General features: G+C 39.7%; 2 pseudogenes; both read right to left on the bottom strand.

The window, feature by feature from the left end:
* Positions 1 to 378: 378 nt before the first annotated feature.
* On the bottom strand, positions 379 to 1,328 carry LOC129560039 (olfactory receptor 8J3-like; annotated as a pseudogene).
* An 8,727-nt stretch (positions 1,329 to 10,055) lies between these two features.
* On the bottom strand, positions 10,056 to 10,977 carry LOC129560295 (olfactory receptor 8J1-like; annotated as a pseudogene).
* Positions 10,978 to 14,918: the final 3,941 nt, after the last annotated feature.

Genomic DNA, 14,918 nt, shown 5'->3' with positions numbered 1-14,918 from the left:
GACTCTGCCTCATGGGTGATTTCATAAATACTAGTTCATATTTTATCCTTTTTCTGGGGTACTGGAATTGTCCCCCACAGCCATATGCATCGGAATCAGTGAACTGGAAAATTCATACAAAGAATAAGGATCTGACTTTCACTGGCTCTTTTCTTCAATTTAGTCCCCAAATTTCTGTAACCATTGGCTCAAACATTTTTGTTTCTTAGATCAGAAAACCTGGGTTGTATTCAAGATTTCTATTTGAATGGTGCAAACTAGGACCTTTCCGCAAAATAGAAATTGTAAAATGGGAAAATAGCCCATTCCTTTAGCTTCTAATGATGTAAGAATCCCCTCCACACAATGGCAGCCTATCTTAACCATCTCTTCATTGACCTATAGAGTTCTAAAAGACATCAGCAACACACATTTGTCAGAAATCTCTTCAAGGAAGCCTTCATGTCCTTGTTCCTCAGGCTGTAAATCCTGGGATTCAGCATGGGAATCACCAGTGTATAAAACACTGAAGACATTTTATCGGTTTCTAATGAATGGTTATCTCGAGGCTGAAAATACATGAAAAGCAGAGTTCCATAGAAGACTGACCCAGCTGTCATATGTGAAGCACATGTGGAGAAGGCTCTTTTCCTTCCTTCTGATGAATGTATCCTTAGAATGGACAAAATGATGTTGAAATAAGATGCTACAACTACAGTTATGGAAAACATCAAGTTTTTAGATGCAGATATGAATACTACTGTTTCTGGAAAGGAAGTATCGGAGCAGGGCAATGCTAAGAAAGGGACAGTATCACAGTAAAAATGATTGATTACATTAAAAGAGCAATAAGCCATTGAGAATACAGAAAACAAAGTCACAATCGATGTGGAAAAGCTATGGAGGTATGTGAGGGAAACTAGCAGAAGGCAGATCCACCGAGACACCACTGCCATGTAGAGCAGGGGTGACAAATGGCCACATAGTGGCCATAGGCCATCAGAGCTAACATGAAAATATCAGCTGCGATGCAAACCAAGAACCCGCCTAGCTGAATGGCACATTCACAGTAGGAGGTGGTGTGTTTCTTTACTAAGAAGTTGATCAGCATTTTAGGAGCAATGACAGTTGAATTGCCAAGGTAGATAATGGCCCAAGTGCCTGAGGAAGAAATATATGGGGGTCTGAAGTCGGGAGCCCACACTGGTGAAGGTGATGATGCTTAGGTTCCCTGTCACAGTCAATCTTTAGATGACCAGGAAGACAAAGAGTGGGATCTGGAGGTCTGGACATTCCGAAATTCCTGTGAGAATAAACTCAGTGACTCGGGTGAAATTTCCATTAGCCATGTATGAGTTTGGAAATTAATCTATTTGGGAAAGAAAAGAAAATGTGGTTACAAACTTCTAAGTAATTATTTTCTTGGATTGTTGTTAGATGACAAGAGCAATTCCTGAGGTGGAGTTTCCTGAAATCATGTTTCCAAATTATGTCAGCTTGTCTACTTCTGCTGAAATCTAGTTTACTCCAGCTTATATACTTTTCCTAAATGGAAAAAAATAAATATTAAAAAGTAGCCACTGTAAAGCACAAACATTGTATCCATCCTCTAATTTTCTGTCAGAGTTCCACATTGTGGTTTGTTTTTTTTTTTTCTTTTGCCAATTTTCATGATATTTGCCATCCTAAGCACCCCGTCACCTACCTCCTTAGGTCAAGCTTGCATTAACACTGTCATGGACTATTGTATCCTTCTGGTCTCCACGTCATGATTCATATTAGCTGATAGTCAGATAACAGTCATTAAAAAACTTTGGGGTAGCATGTAATCTGAGCTATTTTTAGAATAATTGAAAAAGCTTTGGCTTTGTTTTCAATGCATTCTACAATCAGATACATATCATTTTTTCTGTTCATATCACATTGGACAGCCTTTTTGAAATCTAAATTTCCATCTCAATCTTTCTGTTTCCCTGCTGCTGCTGCTAAGTCACTCCAGTCGTCTCTGACTCTGTGCGACCCCACAGACAGCAGTCCATCAGGCTCCCCCGTCCCTGGGATTCTCCAGGCAAGAACACTGGAGTGGGTTGCCATTTCCTTCTCCAATGCATGAAAGTGAAAAGTGAAAGTGAAGTCGCTCAGTCGTGTCTGACCTTTAGCGACCCCACAGACTGCAGCCTACCAAGCTCCTCCATCCATGGGATTTTCTAGGCAAGAGTACTGGAGTGGCTTGCCTACTGACATTCAAAAGTACCAGTTGATGCCATATGATCCAGTAATCGCACTCCTGGGCATACACACCGAGGAAACCAGAATTGAAAGAGACACATGTACTCCAATGTCCATTGCAGCACTGTTTATAATAGCTAGGACATGGAAGCAACCTAGATGTCCATCTGCAGACGAATCGATAAGAAAGCTTTGGTACATATACACAATGGAGTATTACTCAGCCATTAAAAAGAATACATTTGAATCAGTTCTAATGAGGTGGATGAAACTGGAGCCTATTATACAGAGTGAAGTAAGCCAGAAAGAAAAACACCAATACAGTATACTAACGCATATATATGGAATTTAGAAAGATGCAAATGATAACCCTGTATACAAGACAGCAAAAGAGACACAGATGTATGGAACAGTCTTTGGGACTCTGTGGGAGAGGGTGAGGGTGGGATGATTTGGGAGAATGGCATTGAAACACGTATGTTGTCATATGTGAAACGAATCACTAGTTCAGGGTCGATGCATGTTATAGGATGCTCGGAGCTGGCATGCGGGGATGACCCAGAGGGAGGATAAAGGGAGGAAGGAGGTGGGAGCGAGGTTCAGGAGGGGGAACTTATGTAAACCTGGGGCAAATTCATGTCAATGTATGGCAAAACCAACCAATATAATATTGTAAAATAATTTGCCTCCAATAAAAAATTAATTAATTACCAAAAAAAAACACAAAAAAGTACCAGTTGAACTAAGAGCACACAATCTAGAATATAAACCTTTTATTCTTAGCTGTTATTTTCTCTTATCAAACCAGGAATCTAGTCCAATCCAAGGAGTGGGGTTGAGAAAGAAAGGCAATACTGAAGGCTGCTGAGCCAGTTCTATTCCTCTTTCCTAGATAGTATTTTCTGCTGTTTCTCTGGGCTTCTGTGGTGGCCCAGGTGGTAAAGAATCTGCCTGCAATGCAGGAGTTCTGTTCTGTTCAGTCACTCAGTCGTGTCCGACTCTTTGCGACCCCGGGGACTGTAGCCTACCAGGCTTCTCCATCCATGGGATTCTCCAGGCAAGAATACTGGAGTGGGTTACCATTTCCTTCTCCAGGGGATCTTCCCGACCCAGGGATCGAACCCGGGTCTCCCGCATCGGAGGCAGACGCGTTAGCCTCTGAGCCACCAGGGAAGCCCACAATGCAGGAGACCCAGGTTCAATCCCTGAAAGATCCCCTGGAGAAGGAAATGGCTGTTTCTCTACCGAGTCCCACTCTGCTTTCAGGCTCTTCCCTCATGCATAGATAAGGACCAGGTGTTGCCTGGTCTGCTGTCATGGGTTTCATTGTACAAAGAGAGACACATTGGATTAAGCAAAGGAATTCAGATTTCTAGTATCAGTCCTAAGACTCTGAAGTCTTCAGCTGTGCTGCTGCTGCTGCTGCTGCTGCTAAGTCGCTTCAGTCGTGTCCAACTCTGTGCGACCCCAGAGACGGCAGCCACCAGGCTCCCCCGTCCCTGGGATTCTCCAGGCAAGAACACTGGAGTGGGTTGCCATTTCCTTCTCCAGTGCATGAAAGTGAAAAGTGAAAGTGAAGTCGCTCAGTATTGTTCCAACTCTCAGCGATTCCATGGACCGCAGCGCCCCAGGCTCCGCCGTCATGGGGTTTTCCGAGCGAGAGCACTGGAGCGGGGCTATTCTAATGCTTACTGAGGGTGTCTCCACGCTCAGTGTCAGTTACTGTCTCCTTCTTAAATTCCAGATGCTTTTACCTTGCCCATTCTTTTTTTAATTTTGATTTTAACTTTCTGCTTTAAGAATATATAGCATGCATTGCTGCTGCTGCTGCTGCTGCTAAGTCACTTCAGCCATGTCCAACTGTGTGACCCCATAGACAGCAGCCCACCAGGCTCCCCTGTCCCTGGGATTCTCCAGGCAAAAACACTGGAGTGGGTTGCCATTTCCTTCTCCAATGTGTGAAAGTGAAAAGTGAAAGTGAAGTCGCTCAGTCGTGTCCGACCCTTAGCGACCCCACGGACTGCAGCCCACCAGGCTCCTCCATCCATGGGATTTTCCAGGCAAGAGTACTGGAGTGGCTTGCCATTGCCTTCTCCGATAGCATGCAATATGCCCCATTAAATGATTTATGGGTCAATTGTACAGTATTGTTAATTAGAGGTACTATATTGTACAGTGGATCTCTATGTCTTATTCAATCTTATGTAAATGAAACTATATTTGTTGATTAGCAATTCCCCATGTGATTCAACTTACAACTTCTGGTTATTTACCCAAAAGAAATGCTTCGATATCTTAAATAGATAGGGATACCCTGCCGATTCTTCTTATTTGGGAAAAGATATCTCTGATCATTTTTTAATATCCTAGTGCAACATTTTCTAAGCGTCTGCCTGCAATGCGGGAGACCCCAGTTCGATCCCCGGGTCGGGAAGATCTCCTGGAGAAGGAAATGGCACCCCACTCCAGTACTCCTGCCTGGAGAATCCCACGGACGGAGGAGCCTGGTAGGCTACAGTCCATGGGGTCGCGAAGAGTTGGACACGACTGAGCGACTTCACTTTCACTTTTCACTTTCATTGAGAACTAATACTTAGAGTAGACAGAATACAAAAAGCATGCAACGGGATGACTGATCTTTCAACCTTCAGCCCTGGTGATAGCAGTTAGGAGTTACGTGGGGTTCATGACTTTCTCATAACTCTTAAAAAATCATTATACTTTTTTACCAGTCTACTCACTAAGTTTATAAAATCTTTTCTGAAAAACAAACAAACAAGTGCTAAGAAACCAGCAAGAAAAACAAACACAAAAATTATGCAAATTTAGGACTTCGCTGGTAGCTCAGATGGTAAAGTGTCTGCCTACAATGCAGGAGACACTGGTTCGATTCCTATGTCAGGAAGATCCTCTGGAAAAGGAAATGGCAACCCACTCCAGTATTCTTGCCTGGAAAATCCCATGGACAGAGGAGCCTGGTAAGCTACAGTCCATGGGGTCGCAAAGAGTCGGACACGACTGAGAGATTTTCTTTATTTTTTGATGCATGGGAGTTATTTTCATACAGTAGAATATGCATATCCATATATTAAAATTACTTGGGGGCTTCCCTAGTGGTTCAGCTGGTAGAGAATTCCCCTGCAAAGTGGGAAACCTGGGTTAAATCCCTGGGTTGAGAAGATCCCCTGGAGAAGGGAACAGCTACCCATTCCGTTATACCCACAATATTCTGGCCTGGAGAATTCCATGGACTGTATAGTCCATGGGGTCACAAAGAGTTGGACACAACAGAGCAACTTTCACTTCACTTCACTTCAGAGTCAATTTTAAAATAAATAAAATTATTTTAGGTATATACAATGTTTCATGAATATTGCGTAGTTTAAGTTATTATTTTCCAAATATTGCATTGGGTATATTTATAAAAAAACAAATATTATATTAAGCAAATACTAAAAAGTATTTGTTGTTGATCTGAAATTTAAATGCCACTGAACAGCCTGTATTTTATCTGGAAATACTAACATAAGTGGATTCTCTTATTTAAATTGGTGATGATTATTTTCAGGTACCTGTAACTTCTTCTTCACTTGCAATATCCAAATAGCACTTTTGACTTTCACAAATTGAAGGATATATGACATGCAGTCAAGTTATAGGATTAATGCCTTTAAAACTACCATCCTATTCCAGGGAAACCAATTAGCAAAGGAAATAATGACATTTTTGTCGTGTAAAGAATAAGCAGACCATTAAAGTGTCCTTAGTCAGAATCTAAGAATCAAGGGAAATTACCAACACCAGAGTTTTTATCAAAATCAATTTTTTTTTTTATATGCTCACCTTTATGAAGAACTGGATTTTCTGCTCTTAAGTTCTGATATTTCTTTGGGTAGGGAGAATATATGCTTTTCCTCTTTCTTTGTAATGTTCCTGAGGAAGTAGTATGGAATTTAAATAATCTGAGAGATTTAAAAAAGAAATTGCCTGTGGTACCTGCTAATTCTCCGGGGTATTTTGCATATTCTCTAGTGGAAAATTTGTAAGGGATAATTTAAGGAAAGGAAGAAAGCAGCATAAACGATCTGTAGAGTTCCATGAAGACCTACATGCCATAAAGTACTTACTCACAGAGTCAGTGATTTAAATAACAATAAAGGCATTACTGTATGAGTTCTATTTCAGCAAAACTGGAACAGTTCAAAAAGTCACGATAAATTTGTAAATGAGTCATCATAGCTGCATAGCTTCTTTTTTTTATTTTTCCAGTAAAATAAGTAGTAGGCCCTGGGTTAAAAATATATCATTTGACCTATATGATATAGATATTACTATCCCCACATCCAGACACCAAGCTAAGACAAACTGTATCATTTGATCAAAAACATGTAATTGGTGACTAGAAGATTTGAAATTAAAGCTCATCTTTAAGTGATATACATACATTGACCTTTAATACGACAAACACATAATTCTTGCAGTGCAATGTGTTACAATAATAATAGTCTAAATGGTACTGTTTTCTGAGCTATCTCATCATTCTTGCATAATGTTCACCACAACTTCATAGACATTAAAATATAACAGAAAATAATATATTCCCTCTTGTAACATTTACCCATGCTGTCTTCCTCTGTTACTTCCTCATGTAGAATAGAGGGAAATTCATAGTTAAAGATGATCTAGTTAAAGATGGATCTAAAATGTAAAAACAGGTATGCTTTAGTAAATGAGCCATTTTTTCCTAATACCTAAATCAAGATATAGAACACCAAAAATGGTCCCTGATATTTCAAATGCCCCCCCAAATATCCCTAAACCCTAGGCTACTCCCATTATAATGCTGAACAACATCCTTCAACTTCCACTTACTGCTGCTATAAGCTAATTTTCCCTGTTTCTGAATTTCATATAAGTGGAATCACACAATAAACAGTTTCAAATAAGTAGTCTTTCACTCAGCATAGTGATATTGAAATTTATCTGTGCTGCATTTATACAGATATACAATAATTGACTGCATGCATATATCCCATCTTTAACTATCCTCTTACTGATGGGTATTTGAAGTTTGGCTTGTAATAAGTCTAGTGTTAACACTCCTATATAACTGTATGTGTGCATATGGGGCTTCCCGGGGGAAAAGAACCCACCTGCCAATGAAGGAGACATAAGAGATGAGATGCAGTTTCCATCCCTGGGTTGGAAAGATCCTCTGGAAGAGGGCATGGCAACCCACTCCAATATTCTTCCTTGGTGAATTCCATGGACAGAGGAGTCCATAGTGTTGCAAAGAGTCGGGTGCAACTAAAGTGACTTAACATGCATGTGTATAGATGTATTAATTTCCCTAGTAATAGATCTATGAGGGAAATTACTGGAACATAGATAACTATATATTTAACATTATAACAAACTGCAGATTTCTAAGCTAACTCTTGCATTTTCATTACCTAAAACCATGTATGAGAATTCATACTTTCCCCACATACTTGCCAATATTTGAAGTCAAAATTATATTTTAAAAAAAGATTCATAAATTGAAACTGGATTAGAAACTAATATTGCATTTAAAAATGATTTAATAAAAACTTTGCTAAAAAAGAAAAAAAAAACTAATACTGTGAGTTTGATTTTCATTTGCTGCTGCTGCTGCTAAGTCACTTCAGTCATGTCCGACTCTGTGCGACCCCATAGATGGCAGCCCACCAGGCGCCCCTGTCCCTGGGATTCTCCAGGCAAGAACACTGGAGTGGGTTGCCATTTCCTTCTCCAGTGCATGAAAGTGAAAATTGAAAATGAAGTCGTTCAGTCGTGTCCGACTCTTAGTGATCCCATGGACTGCAGCCTACCAGGCTCCTCCATCCGTGGGATTTTCCAGGCAAGAGTACTGGAGTGGTTTGTCATTGCCTTCTCCTTGATTTTTATTTACTTGATGGTTAATAATACTGAACACTTTTCTATATACTTGCTGTTCATTCATATATCTCCATCTTACATGTCTAAATTTTGTTCATTTTAATTGAGATTTTTCTTTTCATTGAATTTTTAGAATTTTTATAAGTGTGATAGATAAAATTACTTTTTCAAATTTTATTTGAGAAGTTTTATTTTTTTATTTTTCTCTTTAGCACTTTGACCCACGATCTTGAAATTTTACAAAGAAGAGTTTTGCTACCACTGAAGAGGGCAGAACAGTCTCTTCCAGCAAAGAGTTCCATGTGTACAAAACACATTGGGATGAAGAAGATGAAGTGGGTAGGAGAGGACATAAAGCTGAAAAAATCCCAACCTAAGGTACTGGTCCCATCACTTCATGGGAAATAGATGGGGAAACAGTGGAAACAGTGTCAGACTTTATTTTGGGGGGCTCCAAAATCACTGCAGATGCTGATTGCAGCCATGAAATTAAAAGACGTTTGCTCCTTGGAAGGAAAGTTATGACCAACCTTGATAGTATATTAAAAAGCAGAGACATTACTTTGCAAACCAAGGTCCGTCTAGTCAAGGCTATGGTTTTTCCCGTGGTCATGTATGGATGTGAGAGTTGGACTGTGAAGAAAGCTGATCGCCGAAGAATCGATGCTTTTGAACTGTGGTGTTGGAGAAGACTCTTGAGAGTCCCTTATACTGCAAGGAGATCCAACCAGTCCATTCTAAAGAAGATCAATCCTGGGTGTTCATTGGAGGGACTGATGCTAAAGCTGAAACTGCAATACTTTGGCCACCTCATGCGACGAGTTGACTCACTGGAAAAGACTCTGATGTTGGGAAAGGTTGGGGGCGGGAGGAGAAGGGGACGACGGAGAATGAGATGGCTGGATGGCATCACCGACTCTGTGGACATGAGTTTGAGTGTACTCCGGGAGTTGGTGATGACAGGGAGGCCTGGCGTGCTGTGATTCATGGGGTCGCGGAGAGTCGGACACGACTGAGCAACTGAACTGAACTGAAGGTACACAGACCGACACTGAAGGCTGAGAAGGGAGCAGGAGAACACAGAATCACTCTCTGTTGTCACTTCCAGGATGACTCTAATTCTCTTGAAAGCATTGATGTTCAGGGGACTTGGAGTCTATGTTGGACATGGGGACATCATACTGTGATGATTTCTAAATATTGTTACAATCTTAAGAGAGTTGATTTTATTTGTTCTTTTCCTTTTTATTTTAGAAAAAATTAAGAAAGTTTGTGTCTAACTACAAACTCTGTCTCATGAATGGTTGCATAAATATTTCTTTATATTTTTAGCCTTGTCTGGGATTCCACGGTGGTTCAGTGGTAAAGAATGCACCTGCAAGAGACACAGGAGATGTGGGTTTTTATCCCTTGGTCAGGACAATTTCCTGGAGGAAGAAATGACAAACCATTTGAATATTCTTGCCTGGAAAATTCAATGGACAGAGGAGCCTGGTGGGCTACGGTCCACAGTGTCTCAAAGTGTCAGACATGACTGAACACATGCACACACACACACACACACACACACACACACCCTTTCCTGGGATACTGAACTCTCCATACCTATGTGCTTTGAGACCAGTGAATTGCACAGATTTTGTACAAATAATATGGCTCTGACTTTCACTAGCTGTTTTTCCAATTCAACCCCAAAATTTCTGTGGCTGCTGTCTCAAATTTTTCACTTTTTGGATTAGGAAAAGGGGCTTGTATTCAAGATTTCTGTTTGAAAGATGTGGACTAAGACCTTTTCTCAAAACAGAAATTGTAAAATGGGAAAATCATCCATTCCTTTAGCTTCTAATGTTGTTCAGACTATATGCCACACAATGGTAGCCTGACTTCACCATCTCTTCAGTGAACTATAGAGTTTTAACATTGCATCACTAATTTGTCAAAAATTTCCTCAGGGCAGCCTTCATGTCCTTGTTCCTCAGGCTGTAGATCATGGGATTCAGCTTGGGGATCACCAGTGTGTAAAACATGGAGGCCATTTTATCAGTATCCAATGAATGGTTATTTTGAGGCTGTAAATACATGAAAAGCAGAGTTCCATAGAAGATTGACACAGCTGTCATATGTGAAGCACATGTGGAGAAGTCTCTTTTCCTTCCTTCTGATGAAAGTATCCTTAGAATGGACAAAATGATGTTGAAATAAGATGCTACAACTACAGTTACGGAAAACATCACGTTTGTAGATGCAGATATGAATACTACTGTTTCTGGTAATGAAGTATCAGAGCAAGACAATGCTAACAGGGGGACAGTATCACAGTAAAATGATTTATTACATGGGAAGAACAATAAGACACAGAAAATACACAACATGAAGCTACAACAGCTGTGGAAAAGCTATAGAGGTACGTGAGGGAAATGAGAAGAAGGCAGGTCTGCCGAGATAGCACCGTCGTGTAGAGTAGGGGGTGACAAATGGCTGCATAGGGGTCATAGGCCATCACAGCTAACATGAGCACCTCAGCTACAGTGAAAACCAAGAACCTTCCTAGTTTGGTGACACATTCATAGAAGGAGGTGGTATGTTTTTTACTAAAAAATTGATCAGCATTTTAGGGGCAAAGACAGTTGAATTGCCAAGATTGATGATGGCCAAGTACCTGAGGAAGAACTACATGGGGGTCTGAAGTCGGGAGCCCACACTGGTGAGGGCGATGATGCTTGGGTTTCCTGTCACTGTCAGTCCATAGATGACCAGGATGACAAAGAAGAGTGGGATCTGGAAGTCTGGACATTCTGACACTCCTGTGAGAATAAACTCAGTTACTTGGGTGAAATTTCCATTAGCCATGTATGAGTTTGGAAAGTCATCTATATGGAAGAAAAAGAGCCTTGGTTAGAAATTAAGGAATTATTTTCTAGGACTGTCAATAGATGGCAAAAGCATCCTTTGGATGTTATTTCCTAGGGGAATTTAATGAACTCATGTTTCTAGGTCTATTAAATCAAATTTGAAATCATCTATTAAAGAGAATATTCAAATGTGGCAAATTAAATAGATGATCCAACATTATGAATATTTTGAAGATCCAATCCATTGAATTTTATTAAGTTATGGATATCTTATTTGGAGAATGAAATGGCAACCCACTCCAGTACCCTTGCCTGGAGAATGCCAGGGACAGGATAGCCTGGTGGGCTGCCGTCTATGGGGTCGCACAGAGTCAGACACAACTGAAGCGACTTAGCAGCAGCAGCAGAATGGATATTTTATTAGCTTGAAAATATTTAAAACCATGATTCATATCATGGCATCATATTGATTTCTGCACTGCATGTGAGAAACTCTTGAGTAATTATATGCTTCCAAATAATTCAACGTTCCTTGTGATCTTTAATTTGAAAATATTTGCTTCTGAATAATGCATGATCTGCTGCTGCTGCTGCTAAGTCACTTCAGTCTTGTCCGACTCTGTGCGACCCCATAGACGGCAGCCGACCAGGCTCCGCCATCCCTGGGATTCTCCAGGCAAGAACACTGGAGTGGGTTGCCATTTCCTTCTCCAAACGCATGATCTAGTCATTTTTAAATATTATTTAGTCGCTAAATCATGTCCAAGTTTTTTTGTGAGCCCATGGACTGTAGATTGTCAGGCTCCTCTGTCCCTGCGATTTTTCAGGCAAGAATACCAGAGTGGGTTGCTATTTCCTCCTCCAGATGATCTTCCTGATCCACAGATCAAACCAACATCTCCTGCATTGGCAGGTAGATTCTTCACCACTGTACCACTGATCCAACCACATTCTGCCCTCTTTTCTTTAGTCCATCCTTGTATTAATATTTATTCAATGTAGACTGAAATTTCAAATTCTGTCATTTTTATACTTTTGATAATTTTTATTGCTGTAATAATGCTAAACATTTTATTTTAATAAGATTTCTCTGAAAATTACATTGCATATAGTTGCCAAAGAATCAGCATGGAATTATAATAATTTTCTAGAAATATCTTCTTAAAGGATGGCTTCCTGTTACAAAGTCAATTAGCATCCCTTCTCACTTTTAATTGATCTCAGTAATGGTCTGTGGCTTTAAATGTTCTATCACAGTCTCTTATATGAAAAGGTAAAATTTAGATCCTGAGAATCAACACTATTTCATCATTTAATATAAGATCTACCCTTTAACAAAAAGTTAATTATGTATATGTATAAAATAATCATAATAATAAAATGGGCAGAACGATACTTTTGGGAATGGTGGATATGTTTACGGCATAGATTTTTGGTAACTGTATCACTAATATATACTTATTTTCAAATTCATCAAATTGTATACATTAACCACGTACAGCTCTTTTATGTCAATCATAACTCAGTAAAGTAATTTTTTAAAGATATGTATCATTAATGTCTGATCAGTAAAAGACCAGAGTTATTGATAGCTCTTCTCCTAAAGAATATTAAAAAAAAAAATTCTGCAGTGAAATTTTTAAAAATGAAGCAGTGATATAAAAACAATTAAACAATTAAAGAAATAAGGCAGTAATAACACCAAACAGTTTGGAGTATTTGATATTAGTCGTTTCTGACTCCAAATCTTTCTTCCTCTTAATTACTTTGAGTCATACTAGAAGGCTGAGCATACAAGAAATTGTGCATACTTTCAAATTGTGATGCATACTTTCAAATTGTGAGCATACTTTCAAACTGTGATGCTGGAGAAGACTTGTAAGAGTCCCTTGGACAGCAAAGAGGTCAAACCAGTCAATCTTAAAGGAAATCAACTCTGAATATTCATTGGAAGGGCTGATGCTGAAGCTCCAATACTTTGGCCACCTAATACAAAGAGCTGACTCATTGGTAAAGAACCTGATGCTGGGAAATATTGAGGGAAGAAGGAGGGGGCGGTGACAGAGGATGAGATAGTTGGATGGCATTACTGACTCAATGGACATGAGTTTAAGCAAATTCTGGGAGATAGTGAAGGAGAGGGAAGCCTGGCATGCTGCAGTTCATGGGGTCACAAAGAGCTGGACAACAACAATATAATCTTATTTGTTTCCTACTTGTTCCAAGAGATATTAAAGTTTCAGTTACTTTATTTGTCCCTTACCTCTGGAACTACTATTCCAATAATGAGAAAGGGCTAGAATAAAACACATATCAAGATACCTGTAGATTGTTGTAAGTATCACAAGTAAATTACACAAAAATGGTGTATCAAGATAACCTTGGAGAATTACTTCTTAGATGTTGTTAAGAGAATTCCTTTCTGAGGGTGAAATTTCAACTAAAACATAAAAAATGACAAGTAATCAAGTACTGAATAAATCACAGGAAGAATATCCCAAGATTCCAGGAATCTTTAAGAAATACATTCAGGATTATAAGAAAGAGTGTATTTCCTAAAGATGCTGTCCTGAGATAGAAATTCGTTTTTTTGTTTGTTTGTTTCATGGGAACTTAATAGAGACTAGCGTTTCCTTTAAGGCCAGAGTCACTGAATAATAGTGAGTATTAATAAAATGAGATAATGTAGGTCACAATAAGTATTTGGATTTTTTTTCTAAGTAAATTGTAAAACACTGATAGGTTTTTGGGTAGGTGGGTAACAAGGTCAGCTTTACATTTATAAAAAAAGATTAATCGTGCAGTTACAAGGTTAATGAATTACATGATTGGAAAGGGGTAGAAAGTGTATGTTGAAAGGGGTAGAAAATATATGTGGGAAGGGAGTAGAAAATCAAAGAGGGGCATAAAATTTTAACAATGTTAAAAGTGTTATGGGATTTCCGGCAGAAGACAATGAGCCTAAGTAGAAAACTTGGAAATAGAGAAAAGAGGCAAATTTAACAATTGGAAGAAGAAAAAAGATAATATCTGCAACATAATTTGTGTTACATTAGGAACAGGAAAGGGATTTGATTTAGGTCATACCTGAATGGTCTAGTGGTTTTCCCTCCGTCCGTCCGTCCGTTCCGTCGCTCAGTCGTGTCCAACTCTATGCGACCCCATGGACTGTAGCCTACCAGGCTTCTCCGTCCATGGGATACTCCAGGCAAGAATACTGGAGTGGGTTACCGTTTCCTTCTCCAGGGGATCTTCCCGACCCAGGGATCGAACCCGGGTCACCCGTATTGGAGGCAGAGGCTTTAACCTCTGAGCCACCAGGGAAGCCCAGTGGTTTTCCCTACTTTCTTCAATTTAAGTCTGACTTTGGGAATAAGAAGTTCATGATCTGAGCCACAGTCAGCTCCTGGTCTTCTTTGTGCTGACTGTATAGAGCTTCTCCATCTTTGGCTGCAAAAAATATAATCAATCTGATTTCAGTGTTGACCATCTAGTGATGTCCGTGTGTAGAATCTTCCCTTGGTTTGTTGGAAGAGGGTGTTTGCTATGACCAGTGCATTCTCTTGGCAAAACTCTATGAGCCTTTGCCCTGCTTCATTCTGTACTCCAAGGTCAAATTTGCCTGTTACTTCAGGTGTTTCTTGACTTCCTACTTTCCTACTTCCTATAATGAAAAGGACATCATTTTTGAGTATTATTTATAAAAGCTCTTGTAGTCAAGGCTATGGTTTTTCCAAGGTCATGTATGGATGTGAGAGTTGGACTGTGAAGAAAGCTGATGGCTGAAGAATTGATGCTTTTGAACTGTGGTGCTGGAGAAGACTCTTGAGAGTCCCTTGGACTGCAAGGAGATCCAACCAGTCCATTCTAAAGGAGCTCAATCCTGGGTGTTCATTGGAAGGACTGATGCTAAAGCTGAAACTCTTTGGCCACCTCATG

Source organism: Moschus berezovskii, chromosome 16 (assembly GCF_049115385.1).
Source record: "Moschus berezovskii isolate FMDL1 chromosome 16, NW_MosBer_1.0, whole genome shotgun sequence".
Taxonomy (NCBI): domain Eukaryota; kingdom Metazoa; phylum Chordata; class Mammalia; order Artiodactyla; family Moschidae; genus Moschus; species Moschus berezovskii.
Note: the sequence above shows the minus strand (reverse complement) of the source record. Positions and strands in the feature narration are given on the sequence as shown.